Below are 16655 nucleotides of genomic sequence, written 5' to 3'. Positions count from 1 at the left end.
CAATTAAAAGTTTTAAAGAGTAATTTGTTTGTCAAGGTCCCTTTTCAAATATAGATTGCAACATTAATTGCTTGTAGCACATGTCATTTTCAGTAGAGATGCCAGCAGTGTCTGGAAAACTTTTTATAAGCTTTATGAAAGTAAATTTAATTTGATACTAGAACTGAACATGAAAATCCCCTTTCTCAATAGCAAAGATTTTTAAGCTACTCGTGTGTGGACTGCCTAATCTTCATTTCAACAACTGCACAAAGTGGTTTCTTTCCATACCAGAGCTTTTTCTCATCATCAGATAAAATCTCTTTTAAAATGAAAATGTGCGCTGCCATTTCAGCTTTGGGTCTTGTGAACAAAACTGAACTCCTTGAGCTGAAGTCTTGGCAGTTCAAATAGGTCCAAATGTTTGCAATTTAGGTACCATGTACTCAGTTGATCAGCTTTCCAGTAAGAGTAGCTTTGTTTCATAGGCATGAAATTACCAAAGTTGTCCATCAGCATTAGACTTCCAAAAGCTCAGCTAAATATATGGACAAAATCTCCTTTTGTATCTGTGAAAACAAATAGGTTTTTTAATCAGTTACTTTGTTTCTACTTTCAAATTTGAACACTTTCCTTTCAGTGAGCCTGATTACTCTTTCTCAGTTTGTCATAATGTGATTTTTACATTGCTTTCAACTTTCTATTTTCATTTCCATACAACAATACTAAGTACTTTTTATCATGGAAATTGAACTGGCCAGAGTTACTCGTGTGATCTTACCCTTCAAATTCCAGATGTTTTGTACTTCCTCTATGGGTGCAGGACCATTGCATCACACATCAGACTAATTAGTTTTGCATTGGCCTGTGTTTACAAGATTTTCAAAAGTAATTTGATAAAATCTTCTAAAAAGAAAAATGATATATTAGAATGGAAAGAAAATTCACTCTTCCTCCATTTTTAAAAAATTAAATATTAAAAGAAAATAATTCATATTTAGGTTCACAATCTAATTTACTTGAAATATTCTATTATAAGACAATGATATAGTAATTTTAAACTAATCATTTAATAAAAATATAAGATTAACATGAACTTCCCACTGATTAGTTTTTTTATTTTCTTAATAAGATGCAGTACATTTTCTCAGTGTATACATATATTTTTCTTTTGTCTCATTGCTTTTTTAAATTGACTAAGATGGTTGACAGGCTTATCTTTCATATTACAAAGTTAGACATTAACTGAAGAAAAAAAGGAAAAAAAACCACAAGATAAAAATTTTCAAGCCACTAGAGGATCTTTTTGTTTAATAGGCAAACCCTTCATATATTTCACTAGTTGAGGATAGATTAGGTAAATGTAAATTAAAAGGAAAACACAGAGGGCCAAATTGCTGTACTGAATCTTCAAATTTTTAGTACTATTGTACTGAGCTTATGTATCTATAAAGTTTACACGTATTAACCTTTACTGACTGTGCTGTACTGCAGAGCAGAATAATTGCAGACTTAAATTTCTTTATAAAAGAACCTGGGACCAGATCTGACATCAAAGCTGTATATTTGCTTTTAGAATCTGTATACTGTTGTGAATCTGCAGTGTCCCACTGTCTTCCCTTTTCTCCTCTCATACAGATTCCAAAATTCATCTTTGGCTTTAATTTATTGTAAACTTCTGTCTTCCTTTGTATTCTATTTTATCTAATAGTGATTTATTTACAAGAATGTTTTGTAAGTGGTAAGCAGCAGATGCTGATACACACTCTAATGATAGTGCACACCCTCATCTGGCCAAGATGAGATGATTTCAAGTTATGGGGTTCATCCATAAATGTTTTCCTGGTTGGGTGGCAGATATATGTGCTTTTAAGTATCATGTAGATTAGGAGCCTACACTTCCAATGGCTGCCTTTCTGTTTTTTTTAAGAGTTATAAGAGGCACATTTAAAGATAGAGTATCAAAAACCCTATCTTTAGAATAGAATGTAATTTTTAAACTTGTTTTACACATATGTGTATGTAATAACAGAAGGTATGATTAATTGCTTGTCTGTGCATTTGATATTTGAGCACAAGTTGGCTAGAAGAAACTGAAAGCACCTTTTTGGATATAGCAGTTATTCTGAGGTGAAAAAGACAGCCCAATGACAGTGTCAATCCATTGTCAAGAAAGAGCAATAGTTTTTCAAGGAAGTACGGAAGCATTTATGATGTTTGAGATCTCTCAGTTTAAGGATTAGAGGCTACAGTTTCATGTGGAATCACTCAAAAGGAGAATTTTTTGTAGAGTTTATAACTGTAGTCACCTGAATGGTAGTAGGAAAATCATAGAAGAATATAATTTTACCTGACCAGTGTCTTGACATATTAGACTGTTGAAGTTGCTCAAAATGAAATGCCTCATTTGACTAGATGGTGATAAATAGTGTGCTGGTTGCTGCCACAGCTATATTTTGCTAAATGATACTTTTCCTACTCTCAGGCGCTCTGTTATCACTTAAACATCAATTATTTTTCACGGGAGAACATCTGTTGTCTATATTAAAATTTTAAAAAATCACCAAACAGACAACAACCAAGCCAACAACAAAACCAACAACAAACCAAACAGACAACAAAAACCAAACAAACAATAAGAAACAAACAAAACAAAGCCCCTGAACAACTGACAACAACAAAAAAAAGGAAGCCCACAAAACTTCCCAGGACTTTATAGGGCTTTTCACATTCTAAAAAAGCCAGATCTGTGGGCTTCACATTCAAGACTGATGTAAAAGAAGTTTTATGGGCTGTGAAATATCCACACCCACTTACATGTAAAACCTACAGTATTACAAAGAGAAGTAACTGAATTAATTCTAAGTATCATGGAAAAATATTACCATCTCTGAGTAATGGATAGTATGCCTCTGGTACATTGATTTCATAATTTGCATAGCAGCACTGATAACTTTGAGTGTCTGGCACAGGAGGCTCTACTGCAAGTATACTTTGTCAGGTGAAAAATATTTACTAAGAGATCACCCCTGAAGTCTTCACGAGATGATGCTAATGACTATTATTTTATTAGCAGCAACTTAGTGCTGATAACTAAAAAAGGAACTGTGATTGTGGGGTTAGGTTAAATTTAGCTCTGTATTTGAGAACTGAAGACAAAATTTTTGTAACTTTGTAACACAATTTTTGCAATTGCCACATTTTGTAATGCGACTAACAGGACAGCCGCGCTTGGAGGGAAGTGTTCAGGCAAATTTTGAACCCTCATGATTGTCAGCTTTCCTGGAAATACAGAAACATATTCAATGGAAGAAGGATTACCTCCTTTTCTAGATATTTCCTTTAATGGATTTTTCAAAAACAGTATTCTCCTCATCTTTTTATCAAATTAAGAATCCAAGAACTGCTTTGCACCACACTGACAGATTTTTACTTGATGAGTTGAATGCGCTCTGTGACATGAAAAAAACTCAAAAAGTAATAAAAAATCAATATTAATAATTGTTTGGGTGCTTTTGTTTGGTTTTTTTTTTGTTGTTTTTTTTTGTTTTCTTCTCTGCTTAAAAATTAGATGGAAGAATACTGCATTTCTACAATTTCAAAGATATTAGGAGGCAAGGTTGAAATGCTTCCATATCTTTTTTAAGCTTAGTTGATTATATCTTAGGAAACTGACATTTTTCACTTTCTCAAAACTCTGAAGCAGCAGAATCTGAAATGGTCATATTTAATAGAATGAATTATCAGAATTATAAATTAGGCTCCACAATGCTCAAGTTGGCATATTCAGGACTACAGGCTATGAGTGACAAAACCACCTTTCATTGTTTCATTGTTGCTGCTTTATCCTGTCGTCACCTTTTGTTCTTATGCCTTATTTACTACAGCAATTCGATTCTTCTCTCGCTCTTATTGTCTTTTTCTCTCCATCAATATTTTTCAAACTATAAAGTCATTCCACTTTAAATATCTAAGTATATAATAGCAAATTCTTAGAGGATCACAGACATGGACTTATGAAGAATCACTAAAACCTATTCTTGTCCCAAAATCTGCAAATGTGCAATAGCTGTAGAGCTATAAAAGATATGCAGTCCAGGGTAGAATTGAAGTATTTCCTCTTGAGATGAAACTTCATCTTCCTAGAAAAATGGTTTCATTCTCTAAATAATTCTCTGCTATCATTAGGTGAGGATATCACAAGCAACAGCTTTCCTACACATGAGACATCTCACCTGCAAGTGTGCTCTGCCACATGCCTATGGGAAGTCAGCTTATCAACCTGTTGATACTGAACTGCTTATCTGAGATGTGCATAAAGGCTTAAACTAAACATTTTACAGACATTTGTCATTTGACAGCTTACATTTCACAATCTTAATTCTTTTTCAATATTAATATTTTATGTATTATTTTAATGTGATACAACATATCTGGTACTATACTCAGTTACTCAGTGAAAAGGCCAGCTTAATGACATTATACTTTCTGCAAAGTCAGTGAACCAAAGCACCATTCTTTTTATTGAGTCCCCAAATATAATTTATGTTCAAATTTGGCAGATACTGGTGAAATCGCCTGAATCTATTTTATTAGCGGATGTACTTTGTTCTTACTTCCCCCAAATAGAAACAATCTCTATTAAATAAATGTTACAATGCAGCAAATCTCTGCATTCGAAGATTTGAAAACTAAATCAGGAGAGAATAAATTGCATTCCTTGAACTTCACAGTTCTGAAAGGAAACGCTTCTCAACAAGTGTGCTGCACTGATGGTGATCCTATACTTTATATATTATTTGGATTGAGAATCTTTTAATGCTCCAGACAACTTTCACTTTTAAAAACACATACAAAGGAAGAGGACTTTCTCAAGTTTTTCCCAGCCAAAATATGATTTGGTAGTACAATGGCCTAGTAAATTCGAAAACTTATCTATGAGGCATCTGTTAAAAAAGATTTCTTGACTGAAGCATCATGAGCACACAGCAGTCTCTACTAACCTCCATGGTCCTGTTCCTTAAGAAAATATTTCTAAAAGTTAATGTACCAGACCAACTGCACTTCCTCAAGCATCACACCAAAGACAGGCAAAGACCATGACAAAATGAGTATGCATGAAGGTTTTAAAAGCTCGAGATAGCAAACCTCCTCTTTTCTGACAGTAAAGGGACTGACAAATGACTTACAGAAATCTTCAGTCTGAGGAGCACAGATAGAGAGGGCAGCAAAACTCACTCTTCATCTTCCCTAAAGCAGCACAGACAGGCCAAAGCTACAGTCAAATCCACATCTGCAACATCATGGTGAAACTTTCAAAAAGAAAAAAAATCAATAAAAATCCAGTGGTTTAGTGAAAATGAATGCACAGCTTTGTATGTCCACTTCTCTATTAGGTTTCCTTGGCACTAGGAGTGGGAACACAAATGAGAAACATCTCTGTCAGTGATTTACCAGTTCTTATGGTAACCCCATTATCTGCATTTTCTAGAGCTTTTTTAGAAGACCACTGATATATTTCCTGATTTCACAGCAGTGAAAAGAAGCCTTGTGAATAGGATTATTTATCCAAGGTGAGTTACTGATTGCTCCTACCCAAATGATGGCTTTCTGTGGGTTAAGCTTTGCTACAGAACAACTAGAAATTCTGCAAAGTATCTTTTGGACTCCAAATCAATGGCCTCATACCTGAAAGAAAAGTCAGACTAACTATTAATACCTGCTAGTAATTTGTGCAGTAAAACATCAATGGATCATTTGCTTTAATTTGGTTTCAAAAATGAACATAGGAAATAGGACTGCTCTGGATGTCTTGATAGAACCCAAATGATCAAATAAACACATTGATTTTTCTCAGAACACTTGCTTTAAAATGGGTGTCATGATTTTGAAAATATGCTGCAATTATTGCATAGACAGACCCTACCTGGCCTTTGCATTAGAATTATTTTACTATTTTCAAGAAGTTACGAGTAATAGGAAAACGTTTTAACTAAGCTACTAACAAATTAGAGGCAAATTCTATGTTTTTATTTCATGTTTTTAACCCTTCTTTTGCGAGAGTTTCCCTTAAGGTGTGTTTTTGAAGTCTTAACAAACAAGTCATGAATGGTGAAGGATTCAGATATCTCACAAGAAGTGATCACTCTTTGAACAACACACTGGGATATCCAGGCTGCATTAAGACAATTCTTGAAGGAAGACAATGCTGTTCAGACACAACTTTTGGCCTAATACTACTTGTACATGTTCTAATTGGTGGCTAATTGGTGGCTATCTTTAATTATCCCTGAAGGCACATAGCAGAGTGGAAAGGCTATAACGTTTCTAGTGGGTTTTATATAAATTCAGCACTGTAGGTGGCTGACTGACTGCTGTTATGCCTCACTGTGTTTAAGAGTACATTTTTCTGGATAAATAATTTCAAAAGATGGCTTTCAGCTGGCACTAAAATCTACCTGGCACATTCTGAACAACAGACTGGCAAAATGCTGACAAAAAATATTATGTCATTAGTGAGATGAATCATAGGAAGAACATATATATCTCTGGTCAGGGTTTTCAAAAACTACATAATCTCCCATTATTATAAATACTGGCACAGATATTGTACAAAGGAGAGGGGTAAAAAAAGAACAGCATTTTATAAAAATACATTTAAGAGGAAAAAAAGGAACTGCCTTCTATTTAGATCTTTCTTCCATTATGTTTTTCTGAACACTCATTAGTACCAATGGTAAATAGCCTTGAAACCCATGAAAAATACCTTCTGCAAGGTTACCTAAAAAACTGTTGACAACAGATAACCAGTGCTCTCTGCACACTGAACTGCCTGAGCAATAACTACCTCAGTTATTCATCTGCTGCTGCCTGTTTCTTGTCTTGTGATCAGGCTGCAAACTTTCTGGAGCAGGGCTAATTTATATGTTGTGCCTCAATTTAATGCTAACAAATTCTGTTGCTGGCCTAGACCTAATGTCTCTAGTTTGCTGGACTAACATAAATAATAATTGCCTAATGAATAATTAAGAAATAATCAAAGAAAATCTTCCTTTTTCCTGTGCCAGTGGGAGAGATGAATCTCAATAAAAGTAAAACCAGAGTAAGTCAGAAGAGTCACAGGGAAGTAGTAACTCAATATGCAGTGTTAATGCAACAATAAAAACCAGAATTGAACAGACAAGCCTGTTTTAAAATATCAAGTACATCAAACTCAAGTACATAGAAATTTTCTGAATATACCTCTTCCTTTCACCCTCTGTTACTCTGTTCCCATTCCCAGTTAAAGGAGAGGGTAAAATGCATGAGAAGTGTTCATGTAATTAACATTAAATCCCTACCTCTTTTTCCATATCCAAAAAGTTGTGTATTTTAAAACTAGTACTTTAAATAAAGCAAGCACACATTTTGTTCAGTTATTATGTAACCTCACTTTGGGGAGGCATTCTTCTGCCTGCATCCAAAAAAACCAGAGACTGAGTCATCCTGCTTCTTTTTTCATCTCTTATGCCCAAATAGAGCAGGATAGATTTCATTGCCCTCAGCATGCCCCTATAACACTTCAGCTTTGCATTAGGACTGTGATTATAATCAGATCTCATTCTTCATGGCTTCAGCTGATCAGCTGTAAGAGTCAGGGCCATAATTTGACTTTTAAATTCTCCTCTTCCTCTACACATGCATCTTTTCTTTTGAAGGACTTGCAATTGACTGCAGCTGGCTGTTGAGTGAGGGGTATCCATACTTGGGGCGGCACCATGCTTGAAGGTGCTTGACTGATGTGTCTGATTAGGCGCTCAAAGTCATTTTGATAACACAGTTTAGGATAAGGAAGGAACTATTAAAAAACAAAAACCAAACCAACACAAAACCTCCATGGGGCTATTTATTCAAGGTTGATTAAATAGATTTATTTTGGCAGATTAAAATGTCATTAGATGAACATTTATATAATTGACATGATGCCACATAATTTGTGGAAGAAATTGATTAGAGGTTTTCTGGTTTGGCTTTGCTTTTTCATGAAATATTACATTTATATTCTTAAGTAACACTGAAATTGACATCATCTGAACTTTTTATTATTTGCTTTGCACTCAAATTTCCTGAGTACTGTGTGACCAGGCTACCCACTGAATTGCGCTTCATGAAATATGCTCATACTTATCTTGATGAGGTACTCAGCTGTGCTTCTCTGCTGGTGCTCTGAAGTGCAGAAACTCATCTGGGGCTGGTGTTAAGGTCTCTCTTTTTAACAGTAGATACAGATAGATTTCTGAGTGAGGGACACAGTGATCACATAAATGAAGTATTTTTTACTAATCTGATATGTGATGCTGAGTGAGCAGTAATGGGTATTTAACCTGGTTTGTCGTATGTTTTCAGTGTTGTGGTCTCAGAAAAAATTACACTGCAGCTCTTCCAAGTTTTCTGAGAATGGAGATGGTGATAGCAACTCTTCCACTGCAGCTGCTCTATTTAGCAACACAGTTATCTTTGGTGTAGAAATCTTTTTCATCCCTATGTCCTGTTAGAATTTCTAAAGAGGTTTTCCTGCTCTGGAAGCTCCAAACATCCAAACATCATTCCTCTCTATTTGCTTCCACTAGCACTCTATCAAAGTGCACCAGAAAAGCTATAGAACTGATTGCCTTCTTTCTGTGGAGCAAGGAAAAGAAACAAGGGGAAAGGAGGAGAGGATACAAATTTCTTATAATTGTTAGCTTTCCACAACTGTAGATACTTTAAAAAGAAATGCTAAAAAGATACCAAAATCACAAACATTTGTTATGAATTTTTGCCCGTTTAATTAGTTTGCTATCCCAAAATTTATCTGTGCAACTGAAAATGAAGGGGAAGAGAAGGCAGGTATCCTTTATGAAGAAACTAGGTTTGAATAAGAAAGAAGCTTCTGGGCTTGCTAAAGGCAAAATGAGAGCTTGTAGAAGGGGCAGTGAGGGGTTTGGATCCTGTTGGTAATCACAAATTCATAAATGCATGCTGAAAGCTAAAATGAAGTCAGGACACAGGACAGGACAGTTCCATTAAAATGCCCAGAGACAAAGCACATGAAGAGTGTGGGAGATTGGACAGCAGCGAAATATCGCGATGTTACGTGCAGACGGAGCCCCTCCCCTTCTACCGTTAAGCCGTTAACCCTTACTATAAAATACCCTGTTCTACCGTTATTAAACGCCTTTTACCGTCGACCACATTGGTGTTGCGAGTGATTGGCCCGAGCAGGCAAAGAGCGTTTGCCGCCGTGCTGTTCCTGAACCCAGGACGCCACGCCTCAAGCGGAGGCAACAGAAGAGGTACCATGGAGATCCACAAATAGCTGAATACACAAGAAATTGAGATAGGACTGGTCAATGAAGTGCTGCTCTGTCCAGGACAATCATGTATATTTTATTTTCAGTAAGGTATCTAGATCTCTTAGCCTTACTTATCTTATGGACAGGGTGCAAAGGCAGAAGGGATTCTCAACTAAGTTAGAGTACAACAAAATAAAAATCCTTCATCAAGAGAAATGGTAACATCCACATCAAATACATTTGGCAGAGGGTACTTTACTTATTATCAAATACAAAACTCTAGTGGAATCCATGGAAGGCAACCACATAAAGGATTTCCCAGATAAGAAAACATAGAAATATAGAAAATTAATCCAAATAATTAGGTTGAAAGACCATTATTGTCAATTAACGAGAGCATCAGTAGAAGAAAACCTAAACATGTCTTTTCCACCTTAAGAAAATTTGTCTACTGCCTAGAGTATTCAGCCAAATTTATAACAATGTTGGCAGTTAATGGAATAGAAAAGCACTTGGAATTTTAAATAGGATAAATAAAATCCAGTGTGATTTCTAACAGATCTGGGCTTATTAAGGCTCTTAACCTATTTATGTGGGCTTTCTTTCAATGTGGTTTTTTTTTTTTACTGATGAAAACAGTTCTCAGAGCAGTTTTATTGTGTTAGAAATCCTGACAACTATATATGACATAGAATTCCTAACTTTAAAATAGCTGTTCTATTCTGAATGGTAATTATATATCTTACAATATGCTTTCTAATCTGTAGTTATGATCTTTTATAGAAATAATTGCATCTGTTTAGCTATCTAAAAGCTGCTATATTAAAATTTTTCAATTTTCTTTCTTACCTTTTATATTCTCCTGTTAAATTTTCAGTTTAGGTGAACCCCAAGTAGCGGAACTTCAAGACATTGCTCACACTTGGCAGGAAATTCTCCCAAGACTGTCCATTGGGGGCTCTGCAGGGCCTGCAACAATAAACTGAGATCTCAAGACACAGGACAGCTACACTGCATATGTCCCAGTTGTACTGATTTAATAAGATTGCGAATGATTCCAAAGCTTTGTAAACTTGTCCTTCATATTAGTTACGTATGTGGGCTAAATGTTACAGCTGGTTCTAGAAATTCCTGACAAATTCTGACTGTTTCTGCTATTCCATGTAAATCGGGGACAATGCATTAAAATTTTCTGCTGTAAGGGTTAAATGAACAAAATATCCTACATTTGGCACTGGCTTTACCCAAGTGAAATCTGTGAAGAGTGGTATTTAGGAAAGCCTCTTTGGATTCATTGCACGGTGCATTATTTTTATAAATAAATGAGCTGCTGTGAATGTGTATGGATTTTGAGTCATGAACCAGACCTCTCCAGAGGACTGCAAACTCTATTCCTCTGCTGCATTTTCCAAGCTCATGTTTTTATCTTAAAACAGCAGATTTGGTTCTTGTCACCACAGAATCCATTATAGTTTATAGAATGAGATGACTTTCCTTATGGGTTCTTTTCTTAATATTGCCAAGATTATATTCAGGTAAATAAACAGAATTTTGGGTTTTCCATTTTTCACCTTGTTTACTTCCTATCAGTGTTCAGTAGATAAATGCATCTGTCTGCTCAAGCTGTAGATACTGCCATCTTAGCGGTTCTATCCTCGTTAACAGCTCTTACCTTCCTACAGCTCCTTTGCAATCCAGGCTGCTCTGTTAGACCTGGGCACCAGATGCATCCTTGGAGAGGAGGGGAGAAATCTTTAACAGGAGTTAGAGACTGCTATTTAGTGCTGAGCAGCTGAGATATGCCAGGGCATTCAAAAGGCACAAAACACATGGTCAATTGATTCACATGCCAAGTGTTTCTTTATAAAGCCAAAACACTTTCAGAGTGTCTGGGAGAAATGAAGCAAGTCTTGGACTGTTCTCTTCAAGTATAAAACCCTTCTCTTTCTTTCTTCAGAAAAAAACCCACAAAACAACACACTCTCACCAAATGCATGTATTTCTAATAAATTTCTGCGTAATTTGTAGGAGATTTTACCTTTGAATGTTTATGGTTGAGATGGAGGTTGTTAAATTCATTTTACCTGTAAATTTTTTCTGCATGTTGTTACAAAGCATGTTTGCATGTTCTAAATGCCAGACCTTCCAACCCCAAAGGAAACAAAAAAACCCCAAATAACTGCTTGTATTTATTTTTTTAGAAATGTAGTCTAAAAACTCACTAAATAATGCATTAGTTTGATTATGCATTTTGCTGCAATGTGACATACATTTAAATGATTTATTTCTGTCTTTTAGACATAATGTTTTGCACCCTTCTTGTGAGCTTTTTTCCTCACACTGCACATCTTAAACGAACTAGTCAGGTTTTTTTCCAAATTTATTAACTAAATTCCCACCATTTACTAAATTGCATGTTTATCTCTTTCCTAATTCAGAAAGTCCTGTCAGAACCGATTATCAGAATGATGAGCAGTGCATGTACCATAAGATACTAACAGAATTCACAAGTCACCTCAAAGACATTTTTTTTCCAGAACCAGTTTTATGTTTATTCCTTTGAAGAAGTGTAAATATTGGCAGTTGTGTTTAGCATGCAGAACAATGAAATGTCACTTCCTTTGGGCTAATGCCTGAGTAACCACTTGCAGGCTCAAATAGTCTCCATCTCACAATGCACTCAGGAGCATTATGGTGCTGGAAATGTCTACCTTTCCTCTGCATGAAGTAAGTGGTATCAGCGGCTTTTTGGTGCTTACAAAATACTGTTATTGCTAATTAGAAAAAATATATCTGATTGCACACAATGAATTATTATGATTTATTAATACATGGTTGTTTTCCTTATTACCTTTAAAATCAAGCTAGTCTGAGTGACCTTTAGATCATGTTTTGTGCAAAATGCTTAACAGTAATGACAAGCTGAGTACAAGCCAGTTGAGTAAATATAACCCATATGGCATTGCTCACAAAGTTCACAGCACTTGAATGTTTTCCATTTCTTTAGCAGATGTGTTACTGCATTGCCCAACAGTCACAGGCATCAGTAAACAACAGTGAGAAGTGCAAATTTTGCTACTAATCTTGCTAATCTTCTGCTGGAAAATGGCACAGTGGAAATTTTCATATATTCTCATATTGGCTGAATGCCTGGTTATGCTAATTCTATGCCCAATAGTTCAGACACCACCTAGGAGCTATTAGTTTTAAACACTGTTTTGATGATTACAGGGACTCTGCAAAAGTATCCTTAAAATTGTTGTAATCTTATCTGTATGAGTCCAGCTGCCATGGTCTCTCAAGGAGTGCCTGAGATGCTGTATTTACCTGAGGAAAGAGCATGTAACCAGTCCCAGGATACCACTCTTCCTACAAGCTGTTTTCATCTTGGCTTTTCTGAAACGCCCCAGTGGCCTTGGCCACCAAAGGCGCTTAAACACAGGGCATGACCTGTATCAGATTCAAACTTTGTTCTTAAAAGCAGCATAAATGTCATTACACTGTACTAGATTAGAATGACTTGAACCAAATCCTCAAAAATGTCTGGAGCTGTGAGACCCCTCAGGCCCACACTGCTGCTCCTTCTTGCATGCCCATCTCAGCAGTGAGCAGCCTCAGAAACTGCCTGTGCCAGCTTGGTCAGCTGCAAACCATGTGTTCTGCATCTGTGGGATCTCCGCACTCCCTGCCTGCTCGGAGGGCGCTCCAGAAGACACCTTGCTCTCATCTGAATTCTTTGGACAATCCTCTTTTACATGGGAAACTTCTTCGGACCTCTCTAAGGTGTACAGCACTCACCACACCAGGGACTTGTGCTGCAAGAGACTTCTCCAGTCAGACTCAGGAAGGAAGGACTCTTCCTAGAAAAACAAGAAAAAACTTTTCACAGTCTGCTGAACCCTTTCTTTCTTATCCATTGAACTGCCACAGCTTCATCAATTTCTTTTCCTGTTGCCCAGGACCAGGATGGCTACTAAAATAGGACAGCAGAGAGAAATGGTACAACACATCTTGAAAATGATCCTTCCTCACAGCTCACAAGCATGTAGAAAGTCCTGCCTGACCTCAGCCTGTGAGATTTATACCTGTATCATTTTTATAGCTATCTAATTCCAGACACAAGAAATTTGCTATACAGTAAAAGAGGCCCAGCCCAATTTTGCATTCACTACTGAGAAGTTTTATGAAATGTGCTTTCTCTTGAATAAGTTAATATTTTGGGGAAAAAATCATGCACAGATGCTTCATAGATAGTAAGATGTCCACTATCATGAAAAATAACAGCAAGTTTCCTTCATGTATTTAATATGAATCCCTCTTTAAATTATGTGAAACCCTTACATTATGCAATATTCCTGATAAATGCACCAAACTGGGATTAGGCAGGCTCATCCCCACCATCTGCCACTATCTCTTCAGCTCCTTTGTGCTCTGGAATAAGTTTTGATGTTTCAACCAGGATGAACCTTGATCCTGTTGAAGTAAGCAGGAGTTTTTCCACCAATTTCAGCCAAAATTAAGTTGGGCTTCCACTGAAGGAAAAAAACATGAGGAGTCTTGGTCTCTCAGTCAGCTGCTGCTTTACATAAAAGCCAAGACAAGCACCAATGGGACATGGTCATATAAAAGGAGAGAGGCAAAGAGACTGACCTGAGTATGCTACAGGGAGAGATGAGGGAAGTTAATAACTGCATTTCCCTGTGACACACTGAATAATTCAAATTAGAAAATAACCTTCACTGTTTCGATCATGAGTTGCTGAGAGACTGACCACATTCCACTGTAGTACACTGAAGAGTACAAAGGAGTCTTTTATTAAATCCCAGGGTTATGCCTCTTTGTCTCTTTACATTCTTTACTACTTCTCCGCTACTGTGACAAAAGACTGTTTTCCTAATTTTTTAAAACTATTTTTCTGCTCTAGATTTGGCTCAGAGTTGGCACAAACAGCCTGGTAGCAAAGAAGACCAGGGAATCCAAGCGTCAACCTTTACCCCTCATGCCATTAGCCTTCTGATAGTATTTCAATATGTGGAAGTGTACTAAAATAGTAAAAAAAATTCTGTCCAAGTGTTTCTGTTTTGGAAGTTTTTGTCTCATGTTCTTTATGTCTAAATTTCAAATCTTACTTTTCACAGAGAAAATAATATATTTCTTTATGAAGATCGTTATTAGTATTATTGGTATTATTGGTATTATATTGTTATATAATACCAACATGTATGGTATTATACAATACCAATTATAGATGTATTGGTATAGTATTATTATATTATTGGAATTACTAGAACTGCTCCGATAAAAAACCTGGTTGGAAGGAGTGCATTGTCTGAGTTGTGTCAAGTGTCCAATAGCAGGCAGTAAACCTGAACACACATGGAATTACTTCAAATTAAAGCAGTAGAATAATTTGTTGATCTGTTCTTCCTTGTCCCATTTCCTCAAAAAATTAACTATTTTAAAGGTATTTCAAGCCAAATTCTTTCTTAAACCCTTTTTGTTGAGGAAGCCACTACAACAAGTTCTGAGAAACATTAAAACACACCATTGCAACACAGCAACAGAATTGTGAGTTTATGTAATTTGGCTTAGTAAGGCAAATCTGATTTCCCAGGCTTCTTTTAGTTATAATACTCTCAATCATATTATTGGCAGGGCAGCTAGCACTGCCTAGTCTGATTTCTCACTCATTACTTGAGAAAGATCCTGCTTTCAATAGGTCTTTTCTAGAACTGAACCATTTGTACTGAAATGTTCTATGCCATGAGACTGTCTCAGCATGAATTGGTAATTATCATAAAGTAGTGCTGATGACAGTAATTTCAACCAATATTCTTCAGAAGGGAGATGGAAAAAGGTTATCTGCATTTTAAAATTTCGGTTGTTTGGTTTTTTTTTTTGTTTTTTTTTTGCTGTAAAGCCTGCCCAGAACCTTTTCCACGCTGAACAACTTCAATTGTCTCAGCCTGTCTTCACAGGAGAGGTGCTCCAGCCCTCTGATTAACCTAGTGATCCTCCTCTGGACTCATTCTAACAGGTCCACATCTCTCTTATGCTGGGGACCCCAGCGTTGGATGAAGCACTCTGAATGGGGTCTCATGAGGGCAAAGGGGGAGAATCATCCCCCTCAACCTGCAGGCCACACTACTTTTGATGCAGCCAGGGCACATTTGTTCTTCTGGGCTGCAAGTTGTTGATGCACATCATCTCCAAATATAATTAAATTTGTCAGTATTTATATCCAATATGGAATAAAAATGAGCTGAAATAAAGAGCCCCTTTTTTAAAAAAGGGAAGGGGTTGTATATAAATATATTATATGTGCAGGAAGATATGAGTCTTAGAATATCCAATGAAAATTTCCAATTTTCTTTCAACATTGTTTTTGTTCAGTTGGACAGTTTTACATACTGAGATTCACATATACTTGAAGTATTTTGAATGTGCCTTTATAAATATAGGGAACAGCTCCAAATTGTAAACTTAATCCAATGCATAAATAGACTTTGAATGATCTTGAGAAATAAATAGGAATTTCCTAGAAAATTCTTCAATTTCTTTTATATAGTTAGGGTACACATTTGTAAATTGGAAATTTGGAAGTTACAAGTGGCAACCAGAGTTGATAAGGTGAGGAAGACATAATGTAGAGGGAAAAGTCCAAAAATTAAGACAAATTTGATACCAAATTTACTTGTGGAATTTTCAAGAGGTCTTTTCAGAGGAAAAATATTAAGCTCTGCTGTCATAACAGTTATCACAAATAAATATTAATTTTTGTTCTGAGAAAAACTATGGTCCTTTTATCATTATAAAACAGCTCACTACAATGCTATAAATGACAAAAGTTTAATTTATTTTTTTTCTCATCTCTTCCATTGGATGCCTCAGAGATTTTTCAATCCAGTAAATTAATGAAAATAAAATGAGTTAACAAACATGTAATGACACAGCTTGGATTTACACATTTTGAAACTAAGTAGATTTATATAAGGAAATAGCTCTACAATAAATTCAATTAACAAGCCCATTCGTGTTCTGTGTTATTATTAAATATAAGGCCCTCTATCCATATTGTATGAAAGAGGAGTCTTGCATTATGCAAAACCCATACTTAGAAAACATTTCCATACAAAACTTTTAGGCAATTCCACACATGGCTGACTGCTGGAAGTGTGGGATAAAAATTATAAAAGCAGATGTTAAGATCATTTGCAGTAGAATATTTTATGCCTGTGGCTGTCCCAAAACAAATCAGTACAACTATCTGCCCTTCATGAGAAAGGTGCAATCAATGAACAGATGAGCTTTTGTGTGTTATTATGTTTCAACAGGTATTTTTATTGCACTTTGGTGAAGGAA

Source organism: Camarhynchus parvulus, chromosome 3, assembly GCF_901933205.1.
Source record: "Camarhynchus parvulus chromosome 3, STF_HiC, whole genome shotgun sequence".
Lineage (NCBI taxonomy): Eukaryota > Metazoa > Chordata > Aves > Passeriformes > Thraupidae > Camarhynchus > Camarhynchus parvulus.
Note: the sequence above shows the minus strand (reverse complement) of the source record.